Genomic DNA, 6040 nt, shown 5'->3' on the forward strand with positions numbered 1-6040 from the left:
TATATCGTACATCTTTGAAAAGCATTAGTAGAGCCTCCCACACAACCGAGAATGCAGCAAGTGGTTTCTGGATTCTAAATGAACATCAAAACACTTGTCTTTTCCAGCAGCCATTGTACATGCAGCGGTAAAATCAGCTTACCAAAGTGATCAAATTCCTCTTTGGTTGTTAGGTGACAGGCTGATCATCTGGCAATGCGTTGGGGATTGGCAGATGATTTGTGGCATTACATTCGGAAGGTTTTTGAAACAGCTAATTTTCCACACCAAAAAATGTCTGGGTGAGGTTTTTTTTTAAGAACTTTGACTGTTTTTAGAAGATGTAGAGACCCAAATGGAGGTACAAAAACAGGCAAAGTGTGAATTAATCTGTGTGTGTTCAATCACTGGTTGTGTCTGCAGCGGATAAAGAACCGTTGGAAGATTGTTGTGCAAAGCATTCAAATGTGAGCGGGTGGACTCAGGTCATAGAGACACATGAGTAGGTGGTGAGTCAGATGCTCCTGATTTAGAAACCCTCAAGCCAGAGGCAGCGATGAGTAGAGGTGGCAAAAATGGCTGCGACTCTGAGGCTACAGCGAGGTGTAGCGGTTTGAGGCTCAGAAAATTACAGATGGAGGATGAAGGACGGATCTTGGAAGGACGTAGAAAAAAAATTGTTTTTGATTGAGAACTGAGAGAGGAATTAGGAAAATAAATTAAATCAGTTCTCCTGTTCGTCATTAAATTACCCGTTGTGTCCTTTCCTCCCACAAATTCCTCTCTATCGGTCTCACGGCTGGATCCTTGGAGAACATCTCTTTCATCAACTCTGCTGCTTCTTTGATCATCCTACAGACGATGCGTCATCGAACCTGGGTTGATTTTCTCAAGCAGCACATCTCAGTTACTTAAAGGGAAGCTTATTAGCATATCACAAAGCGCAGACGTGACTCTGCAAATAAAAGAACACATTAAATCCCCCAATCCTTCAGTTATTCCTATAATGTAAGAGAGAGCAGGTACAACCGAGTCACACCTCGACTTGCACATCTGATTTTGCATTCAGGTTGGGAAATTAACATTTTAAGAGCTCTTACTCAAGTACTCCCACTTGTACTTTAAAAAAATGTCGCTGGATTTTCGGTTGCTTGCACAAACGTTGAGAAGTGGCCTCACAATGCGTTTTAAAGTCATAGAACTCGTCATGTCACCATTTTGTACCTTTATTGTCATTTTGTTGAGTTTGACATCTGAGCCAAGTGGGATGTTTGTACCAGCTTTGACAACTTGAAGTAATTTTTAATCATCGACTTAAAGTCCTCACTGATGTGCTGACACTTCCTTCGTCTTGTTCTGGTCTCGTCTTAAAGATTATTTTGTTATTAGACACTTAGATATTTTCTGTGTCTCTTCAGACCTGACATGTTTCGATGGCATATTTCCGTTTTCATCAGAGGTATCACAGCTGGAGCATCAAACATCAGCCTCTCATGAAGCATACCGCCGAAACATGTCAGGTGTGTCCGGAGAGACATAGAAAATAACTAAGTGTCTAATTACAAAAGAATCTGTATTATATATGGACACAGTGAATTTCATTGATAGATTATAATCTTGTCAACTCTGATTGTTCAACAACTTCGAAACTGATCCATGGACGCCGGCGTCCATTATTACTTCCGTAAACTTTGTATTGCTGTGTGACGTCTATGTTTTTCTTTTGCACAGGCAGATCTCTTTGGGGTCAGAAACCGTTCACAAAGACGTTTGATTGCATGTAATTAGTAGTATAAGTGATTTTGTCAAAAAATCAAACTTGACAATCAAAACCTTAAGTTCCAATTAGGTGTAGAAAATGGGTTTCTTGAAACCTTGTTTGATATTTCAATAAAAGGACTTTAAACCGCAGATGCAGCAGTTTAGTGGTTTTAAAGTTGCCTTGATACCGGTAACTGGCCAATAGGTACCCTCAACCAATCTTAAAAAAATGTGATTTTAAGTGATTTAAATAAATATTTTGTACCAACAGCATAATTATTATAATCTCTTATGCTTCTGTAAATCAGCTTCTCCAAACGAGGATCAGAGCCACGTTTGACGTGCGTACGTTGTAAAATACATGTGGGAAAATATGTGATTGAATTAATTATAGATTCATTTTTATCATTTTTATGAGTATAGTGGATATTTTTGTAGAGCATGTCTAAAATCTTCGAAAGAAAACAAAGTTTTGGATGTTGACATACCTAGCTAAAATGCTACCCGACATGCTAATGGCTGGTTTTTCCTGAAAGAAGGAAAGAGAAAAAGTAAAATAAATCAAAATTATAATTTAAATTATTTTAGGGTTAATATTATCATCTGACAGTTGATTGATACATTTTCTGTACAAAAAAGTTGAAAACAGTTGAGAGTTTTAAAGGTGTAGGTGTGTGCAACTTTAAGTTGACATTTGTTATCACTTTGACTGTATGTTAAATTTACCAGGGTGTATTTGCTAATTTATTGCGAGGGGACGCAAAACCTGTTTTGAGGGAATGCAATATTTATTGCGAGGGAATGCAATAAGCGCAATAGGAAAAGAAAAATCCCATGTCACCTTTATAGCTCCATATATTAATACTAACTATTAAAATGGGCAGTTGTGAGCGTTTTTAATGGGGCAAATTTCAAGCTATTTAAAGATGATTGTGATTCCTAACCTCCATAAATAATGGGAGTTTATGTGTTTATTTAATTTTTGCACTGCCATCGAGCGCTTTTGAGAGATTTTGTTGTGCTTCCTTGTGTTCTTCTTCAGCTCTATAAATGACTGTGCCACATAAAGAAAACAAACTGAGAAACAGTGGTTAACTATATGAGTATGAAGCAGAAGTAGGAAGAGCAAAATTGGGTACGGACTGGAAGATTAACCCAGAGATGTCAGGAGTGCCTCGTCAGCAGATCCTCAGCTGTACAAGACGAGACTCTTCAGTTATTCTGATTGCGCACACTGAGTCTCACGTTGCCAGAAAGATAATAACATCCTTTGCAAATAAGCATCACGCATTTGCCTGCAACATGATCTGCAAAACAACAAAGCGCATGTCGACGGCTGCCGCTGAGCTTTGACATTGAAGACGCCATTATGAGGCTGTGTTTTTGGGTAAAGATGAGTCAGCATTATTCTGCAGGTAGTTGACAGCAGGAAGGTTGTGGGTTTATCTTCTCTTGTGCAAGTTTTGTGTGGAGAAGAGTTTCCCTGAATAATGGATCTGTTCATTGTTGCCGACTCTGCCTCTCTCTCTCTCTCCCTCTCCCTCCCTCTAGGTTTATGCATGCATGAGTAAAATCTTATGTCTGCTTGGGTGCTGCAGTGCAGTGCGGCGTAGAGCGAAGCGAGAGCCATTGACGAACACAAAGAATGTGTGAATATGTGCGTGCATGCGTCAGCCGCTGACTTTGTGTTCATTCCGCAGTAAATTGATCTGCCTGCTCACTAGACTGGATGGAAAAGGGCCCGAGGGTGAGTGGTGCATCAGCAGATGGGAGAGCCCGCTGTGTTGCCATCACACGGCATTCCTGCTCACTGGGCATGCTCAGAAAGCCACGCCCCACGCACCAGAAACCCCCATTCCTCCCAGGGCCTGTTTGAACCAGTCAGTCAGAGGTGGCAGTGGCTTTTACTTCTCTTTCTCTTTATTTTTTTTTTCTTCCATTTGACCTTCAGAGTCAAGCAATGGGAACAGTAGGTTGACAGGAGAGGAAGGGAGGAGGGCTGTTTTTCTCAAAGCTCTTTGGGTGGCAGAGCTGATATGTCACTCATGATTTCCACTCTGTGCTTCACCTCCGTCACATGCACCGCAGTTACCCAACAGAGGAGATAACGCCTGTTTGATGATTAACGACCTGATAGAGAATCCTCCTGTTATCTCCTATGAGATCATACTTTACTATAGGCAAATGTTAAATAGGGAACATGTATCGTGTTTACTCAAACAGGCAAATAACGAGGAAGTGAAATCGTTTTAGTCACTTTATGCTGCGCTTACGTAATCGCTAAGCTGTTGAAATGTGACCAAAAAAAAAAGGGAATTCAAATCGCTTTAGCGGAAGTTTCACACAAACTGCACATTCAAAGGTGACATCCTACACTAAAAAAAAGGCGCAAATGTTAGCAGAAGGCTCGTTTTCGAAACTAACAGCTAGCATGTCACAAGTTCCCTGAGGTCATTCACAGTGTTATATTTACACGCTTGATGTTTAGAGACTGGAACCCAGCTATGGTCGGGCCTTGCAAGAACATTCATCCCCTATAGCTTTTTCACATTCTGTCACAATACAACCAAAGCATCTGTGGATTTCATTCCTGTTTTATGTGACAGCCTGCACACAGTGCAGCACGTAAATTATCAAGTATAAAGAGAAAAAAAGTATAAACCCAGCTGTTCTCTGAAGGCCTCAGAGTTTTGCTGGAGAACAGTAGAGAACAAATGGCTGCATGAAGACCAAGAAAAAAAGTTTAAAGCACAGTTAGGTGATAAAATGATATCCAAAAACATATTTCAAAGCATCGTTCAGTCCGTCCAAGAAGTAGAATATTAAATCAGAAAAGCAGTAAAGAGGTTAATTTTGGCAGGAGATGCACGTGGGAAAGTCGATTAACAGGATAAGTATTTGTCATGGACTCCTCAAATTTTGTTTTTATGGGCAGGAGGCAGGTTGAAATATGACATTTCTGGCCACCCTGAACACAGCGTCCTCAAGAAAAGCTTGAAGGTTAACGAGGTTAATCTTCCAGCGGGGATATCGACACAAAACTACAGCCACAGCTGCAATTGATTGGTTTACACCAAAGTGTATTTTAGTGTCAAAGTCCAGACCTAAATACAAGTTTGAATCTATGCCAAGTGTTGAAAATTGTTGTTCACAGACATTGTGCATTCATTTTGAAAGTTTCAGCTTCTACCAGAGACCCACCCAAACAACTCGCAGCTGTAACTGCACCACCAGTGTCGGTCTATCTAAGCTACATTAGATTTCATGGTTGTAATGTGACAAAATGGGAAATGGTTGCAGAGGGATGAATATTCTTGCAACACACTTTAAAACCACTGCAGGTAAACATCACAGTATGATTGCAGTTTATGGTTAGCATCATTTTGCGGCTTCTCGCCCTACTGTTGCTTCACACATCATCACCATTTTTCGGTGCACGCTGCCTGCTGACGATGCAGAGATCTGAATCACACACTGCATTCCTCCATGAGTCACACGGCACTCTGCAAACAAAAAGTCTGAGTTTTTTTTTCTCTCCCTCCCTCTCTCTGTCTCTCTCTCAAATCTAAGTCCCGCAAGCCTTCACACATTCTTTGTTTTGCCACCGCATTCTGCACTTTGTCTGTCTCTCCTCGTCGTCCGCTCTCTCCTCTGACTTGCACGACCGGCTTCCTGTTTGTGTCAGGCCGGCATCAAACCAATCAGCTGTGAAGGCTGTGATCCTCCTCGTAGCTATTTACTACCCTGCGGTCTGTTTTAAAAAAAGAATGGTAAGCAAGCTGCGCTTTGGTGCAGGCTGCTGAGTAAGCAGACATGTAGCACTCCAATCCGTCCACAGCTGACCGACCTACATGTACACGTCAACCGTTGTACTTTTTAAGAGGCGGCTAGTGTTTGTTTTTCAGTTTTTGAAACTTTTGCGAGTTAGTCATTTGTTATTTTTTTCACTTCTTGTGCTTCTCACAGCACAGCAGGATCTGCACGCTGACATTTTTTTTTTTGTTTGAAGGCTGGAATGTGCTGGTTTGAAGATAACAAAGCAGCATGGGGCGGTTGTGTGTAAACTTTGGATGAGGTCACGCTCCGCCAACACAGCACACTGTGAGATGAGAGGGGATTTTGTTCTGGATTCTCCCCTGCTGGTGTCATACCTTTCTGCTTCTGTCAGCATGCAGTTGTAGCTTATCAAAACACCAACAATGTATCTTATTGTGATACCTCAATTAAGTGAAAGCCCCTGAAAAATACAAACAAACCATGAAGCGGACCGTGTGGAGTTAGGTGTGGACTGGTATGAAAC

At 41.3% G+C, this 6040-nt stretch overlaps 1 long non-coding RNA gene across 1 annotated transcript in view; it reads right to left on the minus strand.

The window, feature by feature from the left end:
* Positions 1–5596, minus strand: part of LOC107836159 (uncharacterized) — a 7032-nt gene extending 1436 nt beyond the window's left edge. Inside the window, exons 1-2 of the long non-coding RNA XR_001662015.1 lie at positions 5358–5596; positions 5164–5243 (exon numbers count right to left, since the gene is read on the minus strand). This is a non-coding gene — a long non-coding RNA (uncharacterized LOC107836159). The remainder of the gene's footprint in view (positions 1–5163; positions 5244–5357) is intronic.
* Between the last annotated feature and the right edge of the window lie 444 nt (positions 5597–6040).

Source organism: Poecilia formosa, unplaced genomic scaffold, assembly GCF_000485575.1.
Source record: "Poecilia formosa unplaced genomic scaffold, Poecilia_formosa-5.1.2 Scaffold42, whole genome shotgun sequence".
NCBI lineage: Eukaryota > Metazoa > Chordata > Actinopteri > Cyprinodontiformes > Poeciliidae > Poecilia > Poecilia formosa.